General features: G+C 44.2%; 1 long non-coding RNA gene across 1 annotated transcript; it reads left to right on the forward strand.

Annotated features, from left to right (window-relative positions):
* The first annotated feature begins 1,826 nt into the window (after positions 1-1,826).
* LOC123334554 lies at positions 1,827-5,783 on the forward strand. Its single transcript, XR_006552576.1, has 3 exons — positions 1,827-2,675; positions 3,111-3,271; positions 5,021-5,783. It is a non-coding gene; the product is annotated as an uncharacterized LOC123334554 (long non-coding RNA).
* Positions 5,784-8,534: the final 2,751 nt, after the last annotated feature.

The raw sequence follows: 8,534 nt of genomic DNA on the forward strand, positions 1-8,534 counted from the left end.
AAACTTCATTTCAGCATTTTGTGATGTGTGTGTGTTTGTACTGAGATCTTTTTTGAGCCGGTAGTGACATCTTACTGGTTCTCTCATTAATCGATGAGAGAAAAAGTCTTTGACATATGTTTATTATATGTTTGTATGAGTTACGATTTTACCTTTTTAAGAAATTACTTTTAACAATTATATTGTTGTTGTTGTTTTCAGCCACTAAGTTGTGTCCAACTCTGCGACTCCATGAATTGCAGCGCACCAGGCTTCCCTGCCCTTCACTATCTGTCAGAGCTTGCTCAAACTCATATCCACTGAGTCGGTGATGCCATCCAACCATCTCATTCTCTGTCGTCCCCTTTTCCTCCTGTCCTCAATCTTCTCCAGCCTCAGGGTCTTTTCCAGTGAGCCAGCTCTTAGCATCAGGTGGCCAAAGTAGTGGAGCTTCAACTTAATCATTAGTTCTTCCAGTGAATAAATATTTGGAGTTGATTTCTTCTAGGACTGACAGGTTTGATCTCCTTGCTGTCCAAGGGACTCTCAAGAGTCTTCTCTAGCACTAGTTCAAAAGTACCATTTCTTTGGTGCTCAGACTTATTTACGGTCCAACTCTCACATCCATACATGACTACTGGAAAAAACATAGCTTTGACTATACAGACCTTTGTCAGCAAGAAAGTGCAAAAAGCTAGTGTGGTAGTGGGTTACCAGCTAACAAGATATGCAGTTAAGTTTGAATTCAGATAAACAAGAATGTTTTTATTTAAATATGTCCCAAATATCACATGGAACATATTCCCAGTTTTTTAAAAAATCAATGTTTATTAAAAATTCAAACTTAACTGGCCATCTGTATTTTCATTTGCTAAATCCTACAGTCCATGGGTGGGAAGTTGGGAAGCTGACCATGCTGCCCCCTCAGCCCCTATCTGCTCCCAGGGTCAGGAATAGAAAGAAGCGCCTTTCTCTGTGTTTGACTTCTGCTCAGTTGCATCAATGCACCTCCTCACCAAATTTCAGAGCAGAATTTTACTTAGTGCTTTCCAAAAACAGCTTAAATCGTCCCCCTCATACAGGAGCAGGTGCAGAGGGCTTTCCCCAATAACACTGCTTCCAGGCTCAGACTTGTTGAGTTCCAGTACTCTCAGAAAAGTTGCTGTCTTACTTTCCACCAACCTATAAAAGCCTTCCTTTCTGCCCTACAAGAGTGTGTAAGATGCCGTATACTCTGGGGACAAAAGAGAAAGAAGGGCTAGTTCATGGAATACACACTGTAGGATTTGATAATGTCTCAGATCTCACACACCCTCGCCCCCATCCAAAACTGCCCACCTCTTCCCCAGTGAGGCCTCCCAGCTTCAGGCTGAAGCTCTTCCATATTCAAGCCATCTATTAAAATGCAAATATCCCTGCTTGAAAACATCCTAACATCCGCTAACATTTTAGCAGAAATGGACTGACAGGACATGTTACACAAGCCAAGCACTTGATGAAAGGCAGAATAGCAGCTTGGAAAGGGGTGCTGGGGGCCAGGAAGGAGGGAGACCCCAAGGGAGGAGAAAGCTATTCCAAATATGCAGGAAACCCAGAGTCACATTTTAGACCTCAGGCCAATCTTGCAGGCAAAGCTGGTAATATAAAATCCAGGAAAAGTCATTTTCAATTTGAGGCCAAATGCTCTTGTTATTTTATCTGCCTTTCCCTACAATGTGATATAGGATACCCCCAAAAGGAATATTTTCATGGTAATATATTTTTGACTCAGTGGGCATCCCCACAGGCTTGCAATAGAAAGACACCTGCAAAATGTATAAACCCCCTGCCACAGGCAGTTCCCATCACCAGCAGGACTCTGATCACATCCTCCTGAGCCTCGAGCCCCGTTAGGTCTCAGAGGAATTATTATCACTTTCCAAACACAGGGGACAATGAACCGGCCTGGCTCTTCCTGGAATGTAGGAGTGGGAGCCTGGCAGACAGATTCTCTCCAGATTGAATAAATGCTGGGGGGCCTGAGGGCGGGGGGGAGAGGTTCACAGTCCCCGGGAAGCATCCGTCCCTTTTTAAGCAATGGCTGTGCACACCGACTTTGGCTCCCAACCTCTGTGATATTTCTCCCTTATAAATTGGACAGCACAGCATGCAGTCAAGGAGCCATTACAAGCCCTCTCAAACTAGATTTTTTTTTCCCAGGGACTTAATTTCTTAAAATGTTGGAGCCATCGTTCTCTTGGAAAGTAGGACAGTCTCTCTTTGAGCCTGCCAGACAAAAACAAAACTAAACAAAACAAAAAAAGCAAAGTCTCCGAAAGGATCACTGGCAGGCAGGCTTCCTTCACAGCACCTGGAGGCCCCTCCCTCCCAAGCTGAGGCTGCGAGATCTCTCTAATGAGAACAGATGGCTCTCGTTGGGAGATGGGCTCCATGTTCTGTGTCTCCTGTGTCCTCTTTCTGAAATGAGATTTTGGCAGATTTTTTTTTTTTTTTTTTACAGAGAATTGGAGCCCGTTGTTTAAGTGGTAACCTAGATGAGTGCCAGGGAAGTGGGATGTTAATACACACTAATACGTTTGCAGCTAACTTTGGAAAGTTCAAAACATTTCCTAATGGAAAAGGTGAAGTCTTCAAAAGGCCTTGCTTCTGGGATGGAGGCAAAGGGCGCCATGAGCACCCAGAAGGAGGTGACTATTGTAGGTATTGGCAGAGAGGAAATGGCACCCTTGTCAGCCCCGACTCTGTGACTTCAGCTACCTATTGCCACCCCAGGGCTGGGGCGTGGGACGGTCCCAGGGCAGAGATTGCACACAGGGGTCAGGAAGGTCATTCCAGGTTGAAGAGGCCAGGCCGAACCTGGTGACTTCCATTGACTCCACTCCCACCCCACCCCTCCAGGTGGGTAGGAATCACCTGCCTGAGTGTGGTCGCTGTTTCTCATCCTCTAGGGCTGGGCAACTGAGTCTGAGGTGACCTCAGAGACACCCCCTTCCCAGAGGTATCCACAGAAGGAAGGCAAAGAGAGGGTTACGTTTCAACAGCAGGAAACTCCTGAATTTTAAACTCTGCTTTTCACAAAAGTTGTTCCGTTGCCATCACACTCGCCAAATTTAAATTACCTCTATTTTCAGGTCTCAGGAACCCATTAAGAGAGAAAGGAGAGATTTTCAAGGTGAGAAACGAGAAATGATGAGGGGAAGAGGGTACCCTGTGGAGCAGACTGAAAAAAGAAAATTGTTTCTGGAGTTAGCTGCCGTGGAGGTGTGTGAAAAGGAAAGAGTAACAGCACCAGGTGAGTGGACGGAGAAGGGGAAAGGCGGTGAGTCTGAGCCGTGAGCTTTGATCAGGTCACAGGTCCAAATCAAGTTCTAGGAAGAAATTTTTCAGTAATGGTCTTTATTTTCTTTAACAATTTTTTCAAAAGATACTCCTTTGTCTGTGCCAGGTCTTAGTTGCGGCACAGGGGATCTTTTTAGTTCTGGCACACAAACTCTTAGCAGAGTCAGGTGGAATCTAATTCCCTCAGGATCAAACCCAGGCGCCCTGCATTAGGAGTGCAGAATCTTCCCTCAATGGTGACTTTAAATACTAACATGAATGTAGATGCTGATATGATGTTAATGTTTAGTGTGCCTGTGAGCCATGTTTGCAAAAGATGGGGATTCAACACTCAGAATTCTAGGTTTTTTATCTTTTAAAAAATAATAATAAAAGCAAAAAACAAGAGTCATCAGAGAAATGATAGTCAATCAGTGAGGCCTTGCCACCTCCCCAGAGTACATCATCAACAAAGGCTGAAATCCCTGCGCCCTTTACTGTTCTTGTATCAGCTGAGGTGTAAGCGTGTGCATTTCTCAATAATTTTTAAAGGCTGTGTTTGTGCGTGTGGACATATACTTACATATAAACATGGTCAAACATAGATAAACTTACTGTTAACAATGGCTGTCTCTGGATGAAAGTTATGGGTGATCTTTAATTTCCTTTACATTTTTCTAAGTGACTATACAACTGTATCTTTTCTAATCAAAGAAAAAGAAGATAGAATGTAATTTTTATTTTATAATATTTGTACAGGAAGTCCTCTCCACTAATCATTTCTTTGTAAAGGGACCCCAAAATGTCCACTCATACCTACCCCCAAGCCTCAGATCTGTGTTATTGATAGAACTCGGGCCCCACCTGCATTATTATTATCATAAATCTCATTGTCCTTCAAAATTTTTCTTTCCAAGGACTCTTAGAATATCTATGGTATATTCATAGGGTGGAATCATGTCTTAGTCATTTCCATACAGCCAGTGAATCACAAGCATAGTGCCCAACATAAAGTAACTGCTCAGTGTTCATAAATTAGATAAATCACCAACCTTTTATTCCCCATCAGATTATCACATTTATTCCTTAGTCCATGTTACATTAATTGTTGTTCTTATTGTTTAGTCACCAAGTCATGTCCGACTCTGTGCAACCCCATGGATTGTAGCCCTCCAGACTCCTTTGTCCATGGGATTTTCCAGGCAAGAATACTGGAATGCCATTCCCCCAAATCATCCCACCCTCTCCCTCTCCCACAGAGTCCAAAAGACTATTCTATACATCTGTGTCCCTTTTGCTGTCATATAAGAAACAAATCGCCAGTCCAGGTTCGATGCAGGATACAGGATGCTTGGGGCTGGTGTACTGGGATGACCCAGAGGGATGGTATGGGGAGGGAGGTGGGAGGGGCTTCAGGATGGGGAACACGTGTACACCCGTGGCGGATTCATGTTGATGTGTGGCAGAACCAATACAATATTGTAAAGTAATTAGCCTCCAATTAAAATAAATAAATTTAAATTAAAAAAAAAAAGAATACTGGAATGGGTTGCCATCTCCTTCTCCAGGGAATCTTCCTGACCCAGGAATCGACCCTGCATCTCCTGCTTGGCTGGCAAATTCTTTCCCACTGAACTGGGGAAGCCCATTGTATTAATTAGATCAAGAGAAATGCACAGCAGCAATGCACAGCACTGTCTTGTTCCTCTCCTGATGTTTCCAGGAGTGCACTTGGCACCTACATCCTATGAATCATCACATCCACACTGCCATATTCATTCCCCCCATGTCACTCAGCAAAGACATGAAGGCCAAAAAAAAAGTCCCAGGTCATCAAGCCCTTGGTGAAGCTGGACAGATTCAAGAGGAAAACCGCATGTCTGGTCTCTTGACCACCTGGGCCATCTCAGTCTCAGCTTAACAATGGGCATGGGGGATCTGATCAGGGTTCTTGGCTAGGGTCACCTGCCCCCTGGGCATCCACTTAACATAAAGTGGCAATTCAGAATCCCCATCAGGATCGCCAGGAAGCCATCCAGTCCACTGTATATTCACAAAGCGCCAGGACATGGGAAGATAAAGAGGACCGCTTGCTGCCATGTAGCTCTTCCAGCCGTTGGCCATGTGAAGGACAAGATGATGGCATGATGCCAAATAGCTGCTACTGGGTGAGCTGATGTGAAAGAACCAAGAAAAACATGATCAGGCAAAGCCCACCAGCTTATATCACTGTTGGAAACACCCATACCTTTTGCCTCATTAACACTATTCCAAGAAATTTATTCTACAGAAATACTTCATATGTATGAAAGTATTTGTAAAAAATATTGATCACAACAACATTTGCTTTAAAAAAAAAAAAAGAAAGAAATCACAATTTTAATGTCAAGTAATGGGAAACTGGACATAATATGAAATATTATCAAGGAATAACTGCTACTGCTAAGTCACTTCAGTAGTGTCCGACTCTGTGCGACCCCATAGACGGCAGCCCATCAGGCTCCCCCGTCCCTGGGATTCTCCAGGCAAGAACACTGGAGTGGATTGCCATTTCCTTCTCCAATGCATGAAAGTGAAAAGTGAAAGGGAAGTCGCTCAGTCGTGTCTGACTCTTCGCAACCCCATAGACTGCAACCCACCAGGCTCCTCCGTCCATGGGATTCTCCAGGCAAGAGTACTGGAGTGGGGTGCCATTGAGACCAGCTAACCCTCATATAGCACTCACACAACATATATGCCAGAATCTAAGTATGTTACATTGTTAGCTCATTTAGTCCTCCAAGTATTCTATGAGGAAGGTTACTGTTAGTAACCTCACTTTACAGGCAAAGAAATGGTAGCACAGAGCAGTTAAGTCTCCCAGGATCCAGCAGTTAAGTTCCCAACATGACTCAGCTAAAATGTGAAGAATCCAGGATTGATTCAGGAGGGAAATGGTATGGATCTAAAGTCCACACTATTAACAACACATCATACAATACCAAAATGTGAACAGGATCCAAAGTCAGCTCCAAGGCCAGTCTAATAGACAACCACCAGCAAGAATGAGTCCAATTGTAATGTCCCAGGATAGAAAGATAAATGCAACATATCTTTCATTTAAGTGAAAAAAGAAAATTGCAGAACAATCTACACATTCCCACTGTCACTTTTTAGAAATCTAGACAAAAATAAATGCATAGACAAAACACCTGAAGATTCTCACCAGATTTCCAACAGTTTGTTACCTCTGGGAAAAAGGACTAGAAGGGAACATGAGGAGGCCAGGGAAACTGTCACAATCTATCTTAGACCCTCTCATGTATTTGAATTTTGTGAGCATGTATTCCTTTGATAATTTTGAAAGGAGAAGAAAATCAATAAAGAAAAAAGAGTTGCCCAGGGAGAGCCTGTCCAATAAACTGCCTGTGTGAGGAAGGTGGGTTTAGGGGATCTGCCCTCCAGTAGAGGGGCTTCTTCCACAAGATGGCAGAGTCACAGGGGCACAACCTAAGTCTGTGGGTCCCAAGCAGAAGTGCTGTTGGTCGGGCATGCCATGGGTCATGGATCTGATTTCAGATCCTGTTTGCCTAGCAACTGCTTGGTGTATAGGATGGTATGCTTTAGCAGGAGGAGCGCTGGGTTTAGGGTCACAGGGCCTGGGCTGGAATCCAGCGCAGCTCTGTGGGCCTTGGTGCAGCTTGTGTAAACTGTGTATAATAATATCCAGTTCACAGTGTTGCTCTGAGGTTACATGGGAAGCCATGCTGGTGTCAGCCTCAGGGTCCATGATTTCCTAGGCAGGCCATTGATGTCATGAAAGATGACCTAATGGGTCACAGAACTGGAACCCTACCTCCTGACACCTCACTCAATGTTCTTTCCATTAAGCCCCAATGTCCTGTTTGCCCAGGTCCTTGCTTGGATAGGAGGCACAGTATGACATGGTCAGCCCAAACTTGGAGCCGCGTTCAAGATGCCCTTGAATTTGCGTTCATTGAGCCTCTAACTTGTGTTTACAATGAAGATTTTCTTGAAAGGAGTTATATCACAGAAACACAATTCCCAGGCTGAGGACTACGTTTTAGAAACCTTAAAGATTAATAATGAACCCTACAGGGCACCTCATGACCAAGCCTTTTTGGTTGTCCCACTATGCCATGAAGCATATATGGACCGATCTGTCTCAGTCTCCTTGTCTACAAACAGGAGGATAAATAATCTCTGCCTCCTTTCTAACATGAAGAAGGAAACGGCAACCCACTCCAGTGTTCTTGCCTGGAGGATTCCATGGACAGGGGAGCCTGGTGGACTGTGGTCCATGGGGTTGCAGAGAGTCAGACACAACTGAGCAACTGAGCACCTTTCTAACAAGGTTGTTGAGAGGCTTAAATGACATGATGGAGATTAACATCTATGGCAGAGACTGCCAGCTGCCCACCACTATCCATTTCCATCTGTTTCCTTGGCAATAATACCCCCAAATTCCAGCTAAACACACACTGCCCACTCAGAGACTACAGTTTCCAGGCTTCTCTGCAGCTAGGCGTGGCCAAGCAACCAACTGCTGGCCAAGGCAACTTAAAGAGAAAAGATATTTTCAGACCACACCTTTAAAAAGGAGTCATTTGCTCTACTTTCTCCTCTCCTTTCTCTACATTGGAAGTTGGATGTGATGGTGGTGGGTCTTTTACCCTAGAGGATAATGGATGAACAAAACAGAAGATGTACAATCTAATGAAGCAGAACTGCCTACCGCCCACCCCTGGCCCACCTACCAGCTCATATTTCCATGGGAGAAAGAAATAATCCTCTTATACTATTAAACCCACTGTTATTTTATTCTCTGATATAGCAACTGAGCCAGTATCTTAAGTATTGCAACATCCTTTGAATACATAAGCCGTTATGCCGAGACTTGATATTGTTCTTATTGTTAATTACATCTGCTATCTTGATTTGACAACTGGAGTTGTCACAAAGCAATCACCTTCTTACTCACAGGACTACAATTTCTGCCTCTGCAGGTCTCGAAGGCTGCACAACGAGACATTCAGATGTCTTGCATTCACATGTGAGAGTTGCTCCTAGCTCCCCTCTGGCGCAGTTCCTTCTGTTTCTATACCAAGCCCGCAGTAACTTTCTTTCTTAAAAAATAAAACTTTCAGTTGAGCACTTGCAAGGCTGGCAAATACCAGGTCACAGCCCCTGTAATAACTAGCCTCACATGTGTTGTTTTCCCCAACCTGACTTGGAGC

Source organism: Bubalus bubalis, chromosome 7 (assembly GCF_019923935.1).
Source record: "Bubalus bubalis isolate 160015118507 breed Murrah chromosome 7, NDDB_SH_1, whole genome shotgun sequence".
Classification (NCBI taxonomy): domain Eukaryota; kingdom Metazoa; phylum Chordata; class Mammalia; order Artiodactyla; family Bovidae; genus Bubalus; species Bubalus bubalis.